The following is a 19,521-nucleotide window of genomic DNA, read 5'->3' as shown; positions in this document are numbered from 1 at the left end:
AGGCAGTCACTTAGCACTAGCTGCTCTGGCCAACAATTGGCGCCATCTGTCCATATAGATAAACTCTTGAGTCATTGTCTCCTCTCAGGTAAAACTTATTTCATCTGCAGGAAGGAATTCTGAGAAGCTCTTATATCAAGATACTCAAAATGTAAGTCAAGATAATAGATGTCTCTACCTATACTAAGGGCACAGGGCAAGGCCTCACTAGGACACCTCTTACCTGGTCAGGGTTTTAGACATTACTGATGAGTCCTTTGTTTCTGTTTCTTTCTTTCTTTTTTTATTTTAGTTCTTCAGGTCATTTTTTTCTTTGTTACACTTTTAGAAAATGTCTTCCATTTGTCTTCCTCCTATTTTTTTAGATCACAAATAGTACCTCTTTTTTTTGCTCTGAGTATCCCTTTCACAAAAAGGCAAAACTAATTGTTTTATATAAATGTATTACATGTTCATATTCATCAAAGGATATTAATTTATATTTAAAGTTTTCTTATTCTTAATTAGCATTTGCTTTCTATGAATTGATTGTCATAGGTTTTGTGTCCATCCTTTGTGTTAAGTAATTTTAATATATTTAACTGACATTGAAAATGGTAGCTACAAAGATGATTGGAAGTCGAGAGCCTGTGGGTAATGTTTACATTTCACTGCACTGTGCCATACACGAGCCATTTCATTGGTTATTCTCCAAAGTATCTTTGTGTTCTTTTTCTCTTAAATTGGTTTAGATTTAACAAATAAATGCTTTCTAATTTACTACCTAAAGAGTTCAGATGCTGCCAATGTTCTCGGAATCGGGTGAAAAAAGAAGTCTGTGGATGCCAACAGGCAGAAATTTTTAACTTGAACACTTCTTTTGCACGGTACCCCAGCCTTATCCCACGCTGAACTGGGCCTAAAGTCTCTCACACCAATGACCCCCCTAATTTATTACCCTCCCTGGGTGACAAAGCCACAGATGTCCCTGGATCGAGGGGAAATTTTCTGGCTACATACAAGGCCATGATTTCCAGAGTTGTCACTGATACTTGCTTTTGCCTTAGGAGTTCTGAGTTGCTGTCTCGGTGGCTTCTACTCCCCCCCCCCCCCGCCCCCCATGGCTAAGGTTTTCCATTGTTCCACTTTTGCCAATGAGATTTTCAGTCTCCAAAATGTGTCATGCTTCCCTGATTCTCATTACCTTTGAAGGCTTTAACTCACCATCACTTGGACTCCGGTTTCCCATCTATTGATGCCTCCCTCCACCCTGTGGGCAGTTTCTCACGGGTTTGGCCAGCGACATGCCAGCAGAGGTGGCCTAGCAGAGGCCCTGAGTATAATCCCATGCTGGGGCTGCCTGTTGGAACTCCTGCCTTTTATCAGAAGGAAAACTTCCCTCAAGTGGCGGTTTCTGCCAGCAGATGCAAGGCAAGTGGAGAAGACCCAGGCTGAAGCCCACAGCTGTTCTCAGGTCCTGCTGACCAGAACATGCTTGAGTGAGAAATAAATATTTATTTGTCAAAAAGTAATGGTTAGTACACAGCAAGATTGTTTCAAGAAATAACTGAAATGATGCCTGTAAAAATATTTCTACTATTGCCTCAACGGGATTTTAGGAGAGATCAAAAATGAGTGAATGTGTTTAGTTTGCCGTCTTTATCATCCGTGTCTGGTGGGCACAGGCTGGCTAATACCCTGTACTAAATTCTGCTGGTAGAGCTTTAGGTGTGGATTCATCATTTCCATAATTTTCTTTATATCGACATCACTAAAGTGAACTTCCTTATCTATTTATTTTGTGCACTTTACCAAATTTTAAGATCCACTTCTAGTAGCAACATTTATGCAAAAATTTTCATTAAAAAAAATTGAAAAATATTAAAAGTAATTTAATATAAACCATGTTTCTGATCCGTAAAGTCAAAAAACTTAACATTTGTCACTCTAGAGTTTTTTAAATAATAGAAAATTGCAGCAAAGTAAAAATCCTCTTTCTGTTCTTTCCTATTCCCTTTGCATGAACTAGAATGAAAATTAATGGAGCGTGGAGCGGCCAATCCAGGCACCACTGATGCCGGCCTGACCTGACACCATCCACGCGTGACGTCATCCTCATGCGACACCATGCTCACCGTGACGTCATCCTCACATGACACCATACTCCCTGTGGCGTCACCCTGACCTGACGCCATCCTCACGTGACGTCACCCTCACGTGACACCATGCTCACTGTGACGTCACCCTCCCGTGACTTCGCAGACCCACGGTACTGTGTGTGTGTGTCTGTTTCTCTCTATACTTGCCTGGCGGCGCTGAATATGATCATTTGCTTCACAGATCTAACTCCTGTGAAGCAGAGACCTCTACACGTGGTTTTATTTTATATACATTTATTATGAGGTTAACTTTTCCTCACATGTGTTGCTCACTTCATTTTCTTTTGTACTTGCCAGGTTATTTCCTTAAAATTATTTTTCTTGTTCAGTTTAACCATTTAGCTCCATCAAGTTTTGAGAACTTCATGTATTAAGAAATGTCATCAATTACTTATTTCATTGAATTGTTATTTACTTTATTGTTATTTTTTCTTTTATTTTGGAAGAGAAGTGACCTAAGAATGTCAGGAGATCGAATAAGTCTGCCTTCTGTTCTATTTGCCTTTGGGGCCGTCTTCAGATAAGCTTTCCCCACACCAGGTTCATATCAGCATTTACCTTAAGTTTCTTGTCATACTTTCATATATAAATAATGAATTAATCAGAACACATTCCTGTATAAGGTGTAAGGAAGTGATACAACTTATTGCCCCTCCAAAGGTATTGTTGACTTATCCTTACTTATTTGAAATGTCCCCTTTTTCAAGGTTCTAAATATATGTTCACACATACAAACATATCCATTCGCACGGTTTGTTTACTGCATTTTTAGTTTCTCTTATTGTTTTTACTCTTCCTGGCACTTAGTACATTGCTTAAATTCTTACGTTTGTAGCTTTGCATCTGAAAGAATTTTTATTTTTATTTTTTTAAAAGGCATAGACTGTTTGCTTTTGAAAGCTCCAATACCCTCTTAAACCTTGTTGAAAATCTAAATTCTCTTTGCATTTGCATTTTCTCCACTGTGTGCTTGTGCAAGTTTGTTTCAGGGGAAAAGATTTTCTGAGGCTTCTTCTGGACTGCTGAGCTGCCCCTGAGTTGGAAGCCTTTATCTTTGTGGGTTCTTCCTCATCAGGGTTAGGAGTGGTGCTTCTGGACTCAGCCACCAGGAGCTGTGGGAGTGGCTGCTAATGGCTCTCACTCTGCATAAAGTGGGGTCTCTGTTAGATTTCAGTTTGGGATGTGAAGGCTCAAGATCGAGATACCTGCAGTGCATCTTACAAGGGTATATGTGAAACTTAGTAAATGTGGAATGTAAACGTCTTAGCACAATAACTAAGAAAATGCCAGGTAGGCTATGTTAACCAGAGTGATGAAAATGTGTCAAACGGTCTATGAAACTAGTGTATGATGCCCCATGATCACATTAATGTACACAGCTATGATTTAATAAAAAAAAAAAAAATCGAGATACCTCCTACACCTGTGGGTACCTGACTATCCTCCCACTTCCCTCCTTGTCCAAATAGGGGCTCTATATGGCTGTGCCTCTGAGAGCTGAGCAGTGCCACACCAGGGCCCCCATGGGGGCTTTGCTGCCTTTACTCTCCCTCTCCTCCCACTCCAAGGTTCCTCTAGGAACTAAATTCTGAGGAAGGATCTTCTTCTTCAGCTTGAATCTCCTTTTTTCTTTTTTTGTCCTAGCTCATGAGCTTTTGAAGTCTTAGCCAAGGGATAGGATTTCTACCTATTTGTCAGCACAAATTATCCCACTCTCATTTTCACATGAATGTGTGGTTGGTTCTTCCAACTAGGCAGCAGGAGCTTATTCATCTTGGAGCCTCATTCGGTTGCAAGGATTTTCCTTGAAATTTCTGCATCCTTTGGGAAGGAATTTCTGCATTCTCTGGAATAGCAGGTTTGCTATTGTCAGCCTGTCCTTTCACTAAACACTGATTGAGGTTTGCTAAGTGCTGGGAGCAGTGGGGTGTGTTACATGTGTGGTCTCCTTCCAGCATCATCACAACACTATGGTGTGTGTGCTAGTGTTACCCATGTTTCTTTGTGACTTCATTTCAGATGATGAAGCAAAGTCACAAAGAAACTAAATAATTCAATCAAGGTTTCCGTGGTGTATAAGCAAATCTGGGGCTCTCACTGGAGTCCCTGTGACTCCTGGCCTGGGAAACTGAAATGCCAAATTGAGTTTTCCTGAATTCTCTAACCTGGACTTCGGAGTCTTTTCTTCTCATGAGGTTTAAAGGAACATTTGGAAATAACAATGAAAAAAAGTAGTACCCAATGTACTCAGCCCTACTATGAAACTAATTTAGGGCTTTCACATGAAAGCTATAATCCAGTTACAACCTAAGAATAGGGGGAAGGGGGAAAGGGAGGGAAGGGAGGAGGAAGGGAACGGGGAGGGGGGTAGAGGAAGGGGGATTGGTGGGATTACACCTGCGGTGCATCTTACAAGGATATATGTGAAACTTAGTAAATGTGGAATGTAAATGTCTTAGCACAATAACTAAGAAAATGCCAGGAAGGCTATGTTAACCACTGTGATGAAAATGTGTCAAATGGTCTATGAAGCTAGTGTATGGTGCCCCATGATCATATCAATGTACACAACTATGATTTAATAAAAAAAAAAAAAATTAAAAAAAAAGAAAAAAGTAGTAAGAGGCTATGCCTTTGTGTCTTTGGAAAATTAATTTTAGTGCTTATAGGCTTGGTTTCTCCATCTTTAAAATGGGATTTATAATTATTTTCCTAGAAACGTAAGTGATGGTGTTGTGCCCAGATCTCAAAATCCCCCACAAAGACCACCAGGGAGCCGAGTCCAATGCAAAAGCAAAAGGGCCGTTTATTGCAAGTTCCAACTTGGGCTCCCAAGGACTCCACTACCACGGATCCAAGCCAGGAGCCCCGAGCTCTGTAACAGGGGTGTTTTTATAGTATAGCACAGCAAATAGGTGTATACAAGTTAAACAAAGGGACCACTTATGGATTGGCTGCCACTGGTCCTGCCATATGGCTCATTCCAGAGGGCAGTTTCTGATTGGACACCCATGACTCAAGGTGGAAAACCAGCGATTCACCGTGACTCATCAGTTTTGAACAAAATGGCTAACAGAAGCCAAAATGGCTGAACCCTTAAGATGGTGTTGGTCTGGTTTTCTCAATGGTTGTGAGGATAAAATAGCAAACTGAATATGAAAGGTCACTCCTTACCAAAAGTAGAAATACATGGCCAGATGGTGAAAAGGACCTCAGAAAAATTCATAAGACATAATATCAACCTCCTCCAGCTTCAGTTTCCTGAAGTGCTAATGTCATCGGCTCCACACACATAGATAGATGAAGTTGATTCATCTTGAAGCATTGCTGTCCTTGGTTTGTTCTATTGAAGACTACATAAGCACATACTATAAATATTACCCCAAATCCATAAAGTTGCTGCTTGTTTTTTTTTTTTTTTTCCTCTTTGAGTAACCCTTCCCTACCCTATGGGTATTCTGCTAGCTTCCTACCTCTTTTTGAAATTTCTGGGTCTCAGATTTCAGACTCCAAACATACTGTGTTTCACAAAATATATAATATTATATAATTATTAATGAATAATACAATATTATATATTAATTATAATATAATAATAATTATACATATAATAATAATATATATAAATTCACACACATTAAAGAATGCATGCTGTTTGTAAACAAATGAACAGAACTTGACAAAACCATCTGACAAAACCAATGGAAGGACATCTAAGGACATGTAGGTGAGACAGGATCACCTGCATTTGCCTAGAGAAAGAGAGCAGGGCCCAGAGTGCCCCAAGAGCCGACGAACAGCAAAGGCAGCAGCAGATGAAACTGGGTGTTGCTTTTAAGCTTAAGTCAACTTTGCACACTTGGTGGGGGGAATAAAAGGCTTTCTTATCTGAGCTGTGTCCACTAAATAAAGATTAGATAATCCAGGATTCCCAGGATAATTTACTTTCCCACCCAAGCACATGATCTCATTTGACTTCAAAGGTTTCCTCCCTCTCCTCTCAGGCCCCACCTAGGTGCTAACCTCATTAGCACCCTGGGGTCTGCCAGATTTATTTTTCTTAGTCATTCTACACTCCTTGTTTTAATTATTCTGGATGCAGCCTGATGCTGAGAGTTGAGGAAAAGGACAAATTTTAATTTATGAGTGTTTACTCGAGAATTTTAGGGTTGCCCACAGGTCACTTCAGCAAGTGTAACTGAATCCTGGTACAGATGGGATGAGAACGGCCAGGGACCCAAGGTGACAGCTCAGACAGAGCACAGACGTTACTGAGGAACTCGCATCTCACACTGCTGCTTCTCAGCGCCTCGGACCCTCGCCACAGCAGGGTCCTGAGCCTGATTCCTCCACATCCATGCTGTCACTGCCTCGACTCAATTCCATTAATTCTCACCCCTACTGCATTCCAATTGCTTGTCTTTCAGCATGTCTGTGTCTTGTCGCATTTAAAGAGTCTTTGCTTACTGTCTAGTGTCCAAGGGATCAATTTCCTAATTCCTGCCAGATGTTCAGCTGTGTTTTCTCTCTCCCTTCCTGGTGAACCATACACCATGCTCTCCATCTCCAGTCCCCATTGTCATGGCACATGACCTGAGCACTCTCAGCTCCTTCTGCTGGCATCACCCCATCTGTCTGGAGCACGCAGATGCTCCTCCACCTGGACCAATCCCACTCCTCCATCAGAGGCCAGCTCTTGCATAAGGAGCTCCTCCTTGGGCGCCTCATCAGTAAATTCTGTCTCTTCTCTGTGCTGTGAGTTGTTAACTATCTCTCACCAGTGGCGATGCCTTCTCTATTACAGCAGTGCCGCGTGAAAACTATAACTTTCCCATAGGAAAGAAGGCAACACTAAAAATAAGAGGATTCAGTGAGGACTGCCAACAAATTAATTCTTTACAAGAGTGTGGGCATAGGAGAAATGTAAGGGACAGTGTAGTGTCTGGAACGTTAGTAGCAGCCAGAAGTGGTGGCTGGACCTCAGAGAGAGGATTTTGCAGCACAGGCCTCTGAGTGGGGCAGTCTTTGCTGAGGACACCACTAGCTGGAGCTGCCTTCACAGAGAAGATGACAGAAGTTTAAAATACCAGCAAAGGAAATAACCAACACAGAAAATAGACATCCTACAGAATGGGAGAACATTCACAAACTGTACATCTGGCAAAGGACTAATATTGAAAATCTACAAAGAACTCAAATCAGCAAGAGAAAAACAAATAACCCCATCAAAAGGGGGCGAAAGACACCAGTTGAAGGCTGCAGACTCCCCTGTGGGCTTGGTAAGCCCTTCGGAGGGCTGACTCACACCCTACGCTTCCTGTACCCAGCACACCACCATGAGCTGCTGCAGATGAGTCTTTGCCTCATCTGTCAACTGTCCCACCCAACCCCTAACAAAGTCACTCTAAATAAGTGCTGACATGTCTTTAAATGTCCGCAGGATTTATCTCCCATCCTGCATTACCCACCAGCATCAGGCAGGCCTCCGTGGTGTTGCTACCTGTGCTTATCAGATCCAGTTAACCTATTACCCAAGAAATAGAAGAGTATGAAGTTTCTTCCATTAGGTTCTTCCTTGCAGGAAGGCCCTAAATTCCTGCAAACATGAGAGAAAGCAGGGAAGTTGATAGAGCCCAGGGGCAATTTTCCTGCGGACCCTGCCCTGCACATGAGTTCTGATTTCCATTTCTAGAGGTAATAGTGAAATATGTGTGTGGGGGGAGGGGGAATTCACCACATCAGTAGCTACCTAGCTACCTCCCCAAAGCCAGGGTCTGTGTCCAGCAAAACAACAAAATACTGTATTTGGTGCTACAGATGTTTGCCCTTGTCACCTGCTGGGGTTTATCTCAACCTGCAATCACAGTCATGGCATTTGGCGCTGCAGCCTCACTGAGCTTACCTGAATTTATCACTGTTGCTCACACTCCTGGAGTTTTTGTTCTACAAAATGAATTACCAAAGGAAGAAGCACAACTCACCTCCACATTTCTCAGGACTATTATGGCACTAATCTCTATTGAATGTCCCATGGGTAGGTTGCATTGTTTATTTTTTAACTTCCCCTGCAGGGTGAGAAAGTCCCAGAGGTTGTACAGGTCAATTTTCTCAGGCACAAGGAAGAGGGGAGATTGAGTCTGGAAAATCAAGCAGAAAATGTGGCATGAACATACATTTTCACCCTAACCTGGCCACAGGCAGAGATCCAGGTCAATTTCATATCTATCTCCTAACTCAGTTAAAGTCTTAAATCACAGTGGATATTCAGGAGAGAAATGATCAGAGCAGAGGAGAGGAAAAAAAATAAAAAACTTTGTAAATTACAAATAACACTACAATGATTTTTAAAATTTTACAAATAAACAATGACAAAATTGGTGCAACACTGGGACAGATGAACATGAAGATGACAAACTGGGTACATTGAAGGCGTTCCTTCAATCCCTGGCATGGCCGGTGTAGCAGCCTGCTGTTCGGTTCTCACACTGATTTGATAGCCAGGAAACTGGCTGAACATTCTCATTAGAACTGACGGATTGTCGTAGACTTCCTTGCATTTTCTACGTGAACATTATTGACAGAAAATGACAAGTTGCCTTGCGTTTCTTCTTGTTTTTATGTCTTAATTTGGTCTGTAGGATGTCCTGTGCAGTGCAGCAGACAGCGTGGCACCAGGCCACTTCTCTACTTCCTGACCGTGAAAACAAATCCAGCATTATGTCTGACGTTTATCAAGGTTTCCACAGAAAAGGTAGAAATTTCCTCCTTCCTCAATGGATGGGAATAAATGTGGGATTTAATCAAATATTTTTTCTGCTTCATTTGAGATGATCATATGGTTATTCCCCTTCCTTCAGTCAATGGAGAATTACACTAATACATTTATAAACATCAAATCATTTATAAATGTCAAACCTAAGCGGTAGTGGTTATTGACTTTACATGAAGTATTGCACAAACTAATACTTATTTAGAATACTTGTGCATTATTCCCTTGTTGGTGATAGTAACGTTATACAATCATCATAAAGTGGATCAGAAAGGTTTTCTTTATTTTGTGCCCTAGAACACTTGGTATAAAACAAGGTTTGAGTCCTCAAAAGTGAGAAAACCTTCCTGTCTAAGTATTCAGGTCAGTAGAGATTTGATCCCTCATTGAGAGTAAGTTTGCATATATCTGTATGGACTACGCACTCGATTTTTATTGATTGTAAGTCTTCTTTAGTTTTTAATTCTTTTGTAATGAGTTATTGTTATCAAATTATTTTTCTAACTTGTTCTTTTATTTCTTAATTCATTGGTATAGCTGTTCATAGTATATTCTTGCTCTTTAACAAAATCTTAGGTTTATTTATGGTCATAATACTTGTCTAATCTAACATTTAATTCTATTAAATTATGCTTTGACTCTTAAGTTTTTTCAATAGTCTTATTGCTATCCTCTCTAATTATTGTCTTGTTTATTTTTTCTTTACTTTTAAAGCAAAGTTTATTTACTCTGTTTAGAGTTTTGAAATCTGTTATTAGAATTTCTAATTCATTAAATTTTTAACTTCTTAAATATAATTTTTTAAGCTATAGATTTCATTCTTATTCTGCTTTAGCAGTTTTCCCCAAGATTTATGCTTTTGATGCATTTGTTTTCTAACAGTTATAAATGTTTCACACTTATTATAAACATGTTATTTTTGCTTTTTGTGGTATTTTTCTTCAATAGTTTCTAACGATTTCACTATTACCTGTAAGATGTTCGTTGAAACTTGATCTGTGGATCCCTATTTTGTCAGTTTTCCTAAATAAATGTTGCTTCTTATTTTTTTCTAATTGTTAGTTTTATATTCTATCATTTTTTTTTTCTTTACCAGTTACTAATAGAGACATTTGATTGGGTGCTTGTCAGTTTAGCCTTTTTATATTAGATCTTGCTTTTTATATTTAAACTTCTTAGTTACAAATAGTTTCAGGATTATAATATTTTCCTGAGTGTTAATTCCTTTGAACATACTGATTCTTTTTCTTTACAGGCTTTTTTAGTCATAATTATTAGTATCACTTTAGGATATTTTTTTGATTAGCATTTCCTATTACAGCTTTATTATACTTTCAGTTAGAATACATGTGTTTTAATATTTTAACATTCGTGGCAGTATTTTACCATCCAAGCTGAAAATTCTTGAAATTTAGAAGTCACACTTAATCTCATAACACTTATTTTGAATCTCATTACATTTGAATTTATTTTTACCTTCCTTTTTTCATTTTGTTTTACTTTTACTATACTTTCCTTTGTCAAATTTTTTTTCTCTTTTTCGGACTTTGACTGAAAGATCAAGTTTTCTTTACTCTTACTCTTGAACTTTTTCAGTTATATATTCTATAGATAGTTACTCTAACATTTTACTATGTATAAGTGATTGTTTAAACTTCTTCAGTATCTCCAGCTGCTACTAAATAATATCCTCTCTTTTTCAACATTCTGCAATTTTACTAGGCTATGTTTGGATGTGCATTTATGTAGTTTTATTTTCTATATTTTGCTGTGTTTGTGGTGATGACAGACCTGCAAAGGGCCAAGGCTCTCTTCACTGATCCTGGTAATGGCTTGGACAGGTGGCGGTGGAGGTGGTGAGAGTTTATCAAAATCTCAACACTGCTTGAGTGATGGTCCCCTGTGATTTGCTGGAGGATTTGGAATGAGGTGTAAGAGAATTGTATACCCACGGACTGGGATGAAGGTGACTTTTACAGTGGAAAGCAGACAAGGGGAGCAGATATGCAGAGAACAAACAGGGCTTCAACTTTGGATGTTGTGTGCGAGAAGCGATGAAACAGCGACCTGGCAACAAAAAGGGGGGTTAGATGTAAGGAAAGGTGGTTCACGGGGAAAGGTTTGTGGTTGAGATGCAGTGTAGGGAATAACCAGCAGATAGCTAACATGTAAGGCCACGTGGCCCTGTGAGGTTATCAAAGATGCAGGTAAAGGAAAGACAGGAGGAGGCTGCGCCCTGGACCTCTGCTGTGGTTCACAGTGCAGGGAGTGGGTGAAGCCATCACTCATCCCACACACCTGGCACAGGAACTAAGCACGGACCCAGGAGGTAAGGAGGGAGCCTAGAATCCAGGAGAAGGGAGCGTTTGTGTAGGGGGATACAACCAGGTGTTTATGCCTGGCTTCTGAGATTATTCCAAGCAGAGTCTCAGGAAAGATTTCCTTGCTATCCCTGTTGGCTGCAGATGGAGTTTCTCTTCTCTCTTGTTCATGGAGAAGAGCCTTTCTTATTTACCTTCCAGGGTGCTTGGTGGCCCTTCATACCATTGATTTTATTGGACTCTCCATGCTAAATCCTTTCATGTCTTCCCCCTGTTCCTCTGTGGCATTAGCTGGGGCTCACCCCTCAGGTTTGAAGGTTTTTTGTTAAATTTCCACTGGCTGGGGAGTTCCCTATCTTTCTTTTGGGCCTGACTGTGCTTGATTATTTATCTTATTTTGTATAGGTCTGATATGCTTACTATGTGGCCAGGAGTCTTGTTAATCAACGGTGATTTATCCCCTGTCATGTCACCTTTGGAGAGAGAGAAGGTGATGAGGAAGTCGCAGCTCCTGTAGGCACACTGCTCCAGGAGAGGAGCTCTTCCTTCAGCTTCTTTCCATCTTTGGAAGGTTCTGCCTACTATCCTAATCAGAATAAAACACAGCAACTAAAAGTTGTATTGGGAACAACTGGCTTGGGAATTGATGTTGCCAATAGTTCCATCAAGCTGAGTTATTCTAGATCCAAGGCACTACCCCTACCCCGAATGCTGAGTATAAGTTTTATATTCCTTGTTGTAGGCAGAATAACTCCCCAGAGATGTCCACACCCTGGTCTGTGGAACTATAAATATGTTAAGAGGAAGAAAAGATTAAAGGATTTTGCAGAAGCCACTAATGTCATGGACCTTAAAATAGGGAGACTATCTAGGATGACCCCAGTGGACCCAGTCTTATCACCTGTCCTTACAAGTGGGACCCTTCTCTGGCTGGAGGCCAACCACTTTGGCAGGGAAAGTGAGAGAGAATTTCATCATGAAAAGGCCTCTACACACCATCGCTGATTGGGAGATAGAAGGGCCCTAGGATGAGGAATAAAGGCATCCAAGGTGCTGGAAGAGGCTCTCAGCTGTCAGCTAAGGAAATGGGACCCTCAGCCCTGTAGTCACAGGTGACTGAAACTGTCAACAACCTAAATAAACTTTCAAATGGATTCTTGCCAGAGCCTCCAAAGGGGAATGAGACCCAGGCAACACCTTGATTTTCATCTGTGTGAAAAGGCAGTGAGCCATGCTGTGCCTCAATTTCTGACCCCTGGAAACTTTGAGATAATAAATCAGCTTTTCTGCCTGGGCTAATTTGAATTGGGCTTCTGTTGCATCTAAAAGCCTCACTGATGCACACTTCGGGGACCATCTGCTTCTACGTGAATGGCTTGAAACTATTGATTGGCACCAGTGTAGCAGCCCGTATAGCCTATGACTAGGAGGAGTGAGAGTTATAAGAAATGCCCGTATAGCTCAATAATGGAACACCTTGGTGACAAGGGCATGGAGAGGAATTTAGCTCTCTTACCAAGCATGAGAGCTCACGAGACGAGAGCATTGGTGAATTGGCAGTCTCTACACCTGTGGTGTTGAGAGGCATGAGGTCAGCTTTATATTAGGCTGGAGGAGAAGGCAGTCGGGAATATGAATATTCTATCATGGACCCGCTTACTCTGACTCTGTCTCTGACTCTGATTCTTGTCTCCTCTCCTGCCTGCAGAACGCCAGCACTGTGTCTCTCTGCTGAAGATCACCAAGCTCTGCTAAAGGCTAAGATCTATCTATTCTAAGACTGCTTTACTCTTTCTAAGACTCTCTCTCTCTCTCCTGCTGAAGTAGATAGCCCTCAGGCACCTAAGAGAAATTGTTCCTGGGTAAGGTAGCTTAGTGGTCTGCATCCAGAACCCAGTTAAGCTGGGCCCGAGACTTGGCCAGTCCTGGGCCCTGACACACCAGAACAGTGGTGCAAATAGAACCTCTACAGAAAGCAAATATGCAGAACAGGTAAGAGCAGAGTTCTGGGGCTCGCTCAGGGATGGGCTGAAGCTCCAGTAAAGAGCTTCCTCTTGTCCAGGTTTCCTGACACCTCCCTAAAAACTGCTATCCCAGCCCACTGGGACTGCCTTTGCCTCTTCCCTGAGGTGTAAAGGAGTGGAGAAGCCTAGAGGCCTGAGCTTGCTGGGACCGCACTGCCAGTGTGACAGCTGGCGGTGAGACCTGAGCCCACCCTCCTCCCTGTTCTTCACCTGCATTTCAGTAGTGAGTATTCTGCCTTTTCTCCACTTGCTACACTCGAGAACTTTTGGGAAAACATACTTTCACCGTGGCATAAAACAGCAACATGAATCTCACGTCTAGGTGATTTTGATGAGAAATAGTGTAGAATAGAACTATATGTTTCTATCATGGGCTCACTTTTTCCACTTTCTAAAAATGTGGTTTTTGTCAATAACCACTTACCCCGGCATAGTAATTTAATGATACCTGATCTTCAAGTCTTGTAATCAGGAAGGCAAATATATCAGTCCCCCTGTATTAGAGGATGTTCAGGGTTACAGGGAGAGACAGGAGGACAGCAGCTTATGTCGACAATGAGCCCCTAAGAGAAAAGACAATGGATCCCTGAAAGAAAGAATCTTGTAGTCTGTAAGTGTCTTTGCCCCAGGAAGGGAGGTGGGGACAGCTGTCCCGGGGGTGGGACACACTTGAGAAGTCCGAGAGCAGGACTTCCTGCTAGTGGCCCTGAGATCTCTATCCGCAGAACCTGCCTGAGACATGGTGGACTCACACACACTCAGATGTTCCAGTGTGTGAGCTCTCCCTGGACTCCTTGGCCCATCCCAGCCGAGGAGTCCAGGGAGAGCTCACACTTGTTGGTATTCTTGCAGGAAGCCAGGGGATGATGACCAAAGCAAGCTGCCACACTAGACCCTCCGCGGCACAGGAGCCGCACCCCTATGCAGGTAAAGGCGTGTAACCCAGCAGACACATTGGTGACAGCTCCATTCCGAGCCCTTCCCCTCTCACTTAGCCCTTCAGTACCTCCCAGAATCAGGCACAACCCTGGACACCCCTAGTTTATCCACTTGCCCCCATGGCTGGGTGGTAAATAGCTCTGATTTCTGCTATGGTCTTCCTTGCCTCTCTGAACTCATTGTTCCACACTCTTTCTGGAGGATTCTCTTTCCACATATGACCACTGGCTCTTATTCACATGTGCATTTAACAACAAAAAAGTTATTCAATGCTTGTTATGAGTTAACTTTATTCATTCATGAACAAAACAGATATTGTGCCTCCCCCCTTGGGGAGTTTACAATCTTGAGAGAGAGAGATAATAGCAACTAAGTGATAAGCAAGGGTGGAATTTCCACTATGGTCATGGCTGTGAAGGTGGCATCCAGGGTGCTGTTACGGAAAGTAACAGATGCATTCCGGGGCGTCTGCCCTTGCCTGTAAAACCAGAACTCTGCCCTCTCAAATTGCCGAGATGGAAGCCTCTCCTTCCATCACTCACCCAGAGTCTCATTCATGTGGGAGAAGATTGGGAAACGGCTTGTCTGGTGGGAGAGTCGGATCTTCCTGGAATCTGTGGTTGTCCCGATTTCAACGTGACCCTGCTAGCGGCTCTTTCTGCGCTTGCCTTCTCGGCAATAGTAAGCCCATCTCAGCCACTCGGAGGGAGCTGTTCTGAGGCTGACTGCAGACATTCTGTCTGGCAGGAAGAGAGCAAGAAAACTAATGGTTCTGCTCCTCCAGCTTGGTCTCTAACAAGCTGAAGTTTTAAATGAACTTTCTGTTTATCTTTGATGCATATTGTCCATTTGTTCAGGACCTCCCGGTGCAAGTGGGTGAACAGTGCTCAGGTAGCCTGGCGTCTGAAGTGATGTGTGAGCATGGGGGAGGGGAGGGGAGGATTCTACTCAGATGGAAATGTAGCTAAAGGAAGTGACACTTGGATGGGGTGAGATCGTGTGTGACAAGTAGGCGTTTCCCAGGCAGCCCAGAGGGCAAGGGGGATATTAGGAGCCTGTGGTAAAAGAAAAAGCTGGCGGCCTCTGGTGGTCTCACATGGCTGAAGCGTGAAGGATGTCCGGGCTGACTGCACGGGAAGTGAACAGGGACTCCACTGGAAGAGGTGCACCTGCCGTCGTGTTTGAATCTGGTGTGGTACCAGTGTTGTCGAGGCTGCCCGGCAAGCGAAAACCCTGAGACAAATTTGACTTTAAGATCCGTATCCAATTATTTACAAAAATTTACTGATTTTTCTGCAAAATCTCCTTCATGTATGTCCTTTGCCAAGAAACGTCAAATTTTTCTTTTAGTCAGTGATTAAATTGCCACCAAAACGTCCCTCCTGGGAAGGCTTGTGTTTGTCTTCTTCTTTCATTGAAGCTGAGGGAGGAAAAATATAGGACGAAGCTTCAAGAGAGCAGGGAGTAAGACAGTGGCAGCAGACCAGAAGCAACAAGGTCCCCGAGCCCACTGCTCACCGTGACGTCTGTGCTCAGCTGAGATAATAAGGCCGCCAGGGAGGAGCCCTGGCCCTCCGGTGACCTCCAGAGGGAACAACTGTGTGTTTTATGGCCCGTTATAGGAGACACTCTCTGGGCACTTTGAAAACATATTGGCCATTAATTTCGGCAGGGAGAAGAGGCAACATTCATGGATTTCAAGTCATTTATTAATTAACACACTTCATAAGAACAGGGGAGAGAGAGTTCCAGCTCTTACCCCCAGCACAGGCCGCTTCAGTGGCAAAGACATCAGTACTGACAGCAGAAGGTGTTTGCTGAGTGTGATAGACGGGCTGTTTTAGGTCCCCTTGGGACATTGGAGAAAGACAGCCTATGTCTATGTGGGGCAGGCTGGTGAGGACTGCAGAGAAGAGAGGCCTGGGCTGGATCTTGGAGATGAAGAGGAATTTTCCCGAAGATTAAGGAAAGGTGGACATTGCACACACACGCACACACACACACAGTGTAAAAAATGTAGAAGCAAGAATGAGAATAACACGCTCCTAACAATTCTTCCAGTTTGAATGGTTGCCATAACCTAGCACCACAGCCTGCATGACCTAGGCAACAGAAATTTATTCTCTCACAGTTCTGGAAATGGAAGGATGAAGTCAGAGTGTCAGCAGAATTCATTCCCTTCTGAGGCCATGAAGGAAGCATGGATTCCAGCCTCTCTCCCGGCTCCCAGTGGTTCTCTGGCTGTCTTTCACATGCTTGGCTTGAAAGAGCATGGCTCTGATCTGTGCCGTCAGCTTTACGCGCTGTTCCCCACACTTCTCCTCCCTGCCCCATCCACCCCCACACCTGGTTTCTTTTCCCCAGGCTTGCTTCTGCTCGTTCCTCCAGTTTCAGATCGCCACCTTAGATTTCCTTTCCTCTTAAAGGCCCCCTGGACCTACATAAGGCTAGATGAGGTCCCAGTGTCAGTGTCCACATTCTTGTCCAGAGACTAAGGCATATCCTTCTGGACCAGTTTACTTGACTGTATTTTCACGGGCCTATTAACTCTGAAAATAAGGGCCAGCTCTTATTCATCAGGTGTGTCTCCAGAGCTTACCCTAATACACTAACTGTTTGTAGAATATAGAAAAAAGGGAATGAAAGTTAACCCAGTGTTTGAAAGATGAAAGGGCTGAAGTCCTAATTCTTCCATGTAACCCTCCTAGAAGCTAGACCTCTGTCGTAGAACCCCACTAAGTACGTGAACACGTTGAATACAGGGAGAGTTTGCTGCGACCTCCTCTGAATTTTTATATTTCAAAATACTGCTCGCTCACAATTTATCCTTGTTATACCTCATCAGTTGTTCAGAAATGTTTGATATTATACCAATGGAATGTCACCCGCTTTGGTGTTCATATTTCCTCTTCGTTTAGACTAAAACACCATGACAATTCACCAGGCAAAACCTTCACTTTCTCACTTATGTCAAAAACAGTTGCCCCAAACCTGCTCAGCTCCAGGTAAATGGGAGTGTTGGTGCTGATGATCTATGCTCAGTAACACCTGGATATATCTCAACAAATTTTTACAAATACCAACATGCTTGTCTCTACTAAAAATAGAAAAACTAGCCATGCACTATGGCAGGTGTCTGCAGTCCCACCTACTAGGGAGGCTGAAGCAAGAGCTTAGCTTGAGCCCAAGAGTTTGAGGTTGCCGTGGGATGTGATACTGTGGCACTCTACCCAGGAAGACAGAGTGAGACTCTGTCTCAAAAAATCCAAAACATCAAAAAAGCCCTCCTGTGTGGACATGGTAGATTACCAGAATATCAGTCTTGTGCCACTTCAGGACGTCTCCACACAGTGCTGTGCCCTGCAGCTTAATGAAGGAGGTCTCCATGCAGGGGAATAACTATTTTCAGAGTCAGAAACTCCTTCACACCTGATTCAGTTTTCTTCAATTAAATGGAAGAGCTGAGTCAGAGAACTGGTACAGAATTAGAAGTAGAAAAAGTACGGAAAGAATTTTGAATCTAATGAAATAACTAAAATATTTTTGAAGATGTTTAATACTATATAATCCAGAAACATTCTCCGCCCACCACATCTCCACTTAACTGGCAACTTCATATAAACTTCAGAGAAAGTGTCATCGTCATGTTTCTGAACCAAGTTAAAACAAGGCACGGCACTTCTCTGTTTCAGAAGTTTTTGGATGGCAGCGTGTCCTGGAGCCGAGCGAACTGAAAAAATGCTAAGAAGGGAATATTTTCTTAAACTCTTTCTCCTTTGAATCAACAAAGTAGCATTAAACCAAAGTAAATTCGCAAAAGCTCAGCAGGTTCTGTTTGGGAACTCAAGTATGCCAAACACATCACACTGTGTAGTTTGGATAAAGAGATTGTTCTCTACCTGACAGACCAAGTTAAAAAGTCAGCCTACTCTAAAACTACAGCTCTAATATTATTTTGACCGCTTAAAACTGCCTCACTGATGTGTGATTTATCACATGCATACATAACAACATGTCATATAACACATTTCTGCATTCTTTAAAAAAAAAATCACTATTAAATACATTATCTAATACCACTTTATGTCTAGAACCACCATCCAAAACCATCTACCCGGAACTCATGGCCAGGAAAAGGTTTTTCCCTAGTGACCAGGTGTGACTGCTCCTCCTCAGCCAGCGTTTAAATGTGTTCAGTTTATTATTAGTTCTGTGAGAGATTTAAGATGCTACTAACAAAAAAAAAAAAAAAAGAACCTGTGTTTACATCCATTTGAGAAAGCCTGGATAAATACAGTCAATTCTGATGTAATCGGAAAACTGTGCCAAGCCTTCAACACTGTCATGTTCTCCAAGAAAGTGCAGGTTCTCTCAAAATTTTTGGCCAAGAGAACTCTTTTTCTTTTTCATTTTTTCTTTTAAATTCCAGAATATTATGAGAATATATACCTTTTTTATTAATATTAAATTATAGCTGTGTACATTAATGTGATCATGGGGCACCATACACTGGTTTCATAAACAGTTTGACACATTTTCATCACACTGGTTAACATGGCCTTCCTGGCATTTTCTTAGTTATTGTGTTAAGACATTTATATTCTACATTTACTAAGTTTCACATGTACCCTTGTAAGATGCACTACAGGTGTAATCCCACCAATCAAGCTCCCTCTGCCCATTCTCCCCCCTCCCCTCCCTCATCCCCTTCCCCATATTCTTAGGTTATAACTGGGTTATAGTTTCATATGAAAGCCATAAATTAGTTTCATAGTAGGGCTGAGTACTTTGGATACTTTTTCTTCCATTCTTGAGATACTTTACTAAGAAGAATATGTTCCAGCTCCATCCATGTAAACATGAAAGAGGTGAAGTCTCCATCTTTCTTTAAGGCTGCATAATATTCCATGGTGTACATATACCACGATTTATTAATCCATTCGTGGATCGATGGGCACTTGGGCTTCTTCCATGACTTAGCAATTGTGAATTGGGCTGCAATAAACATTCTGGTACAAATATCTTTGTTATAATGTGATTTTTGGTCTTCTGGGTATGAAGACCACTTTTTATTTTTCCCTTCTCTCTTCCTCTTCTTCCCTTCTTATGGTTTCTGAGAGTGCTAACATCAGATAGATGTACACATTTTTGTTACATAATTTGCTTTTGTCCATTTTAAGTCAGTTCTAAGTGTGCTTTTCACCCAGAGAATGTGCTCTGTGCCCGTTAGGTGAGAATTTACCCAACTGCACTCCGCTTCCTACTGAGTTTTGCTCCCATATGTGCACCTAAGTGTTGCTCAATTCAGTACTGAGTACATGTGGTATGTG

Source organism: Nycticebus coucang, chromosome 11 (assembly GCF_027406575.1).
Source record: "Nycticebus coucang isolate mNycCou1 chromosome 11, mNycCou1.pri, whole genome shotgun sequence".
NCBI classification, from domain to species: domain Eukaryota; kingdom Metazoa; phylum Chordata; class Mammalia; order Primates; family Lorisidae; genus Nycticebus; species Nycticebus coucang.
Note: the sequence above shows the minus strand (reverse complement) of the source record.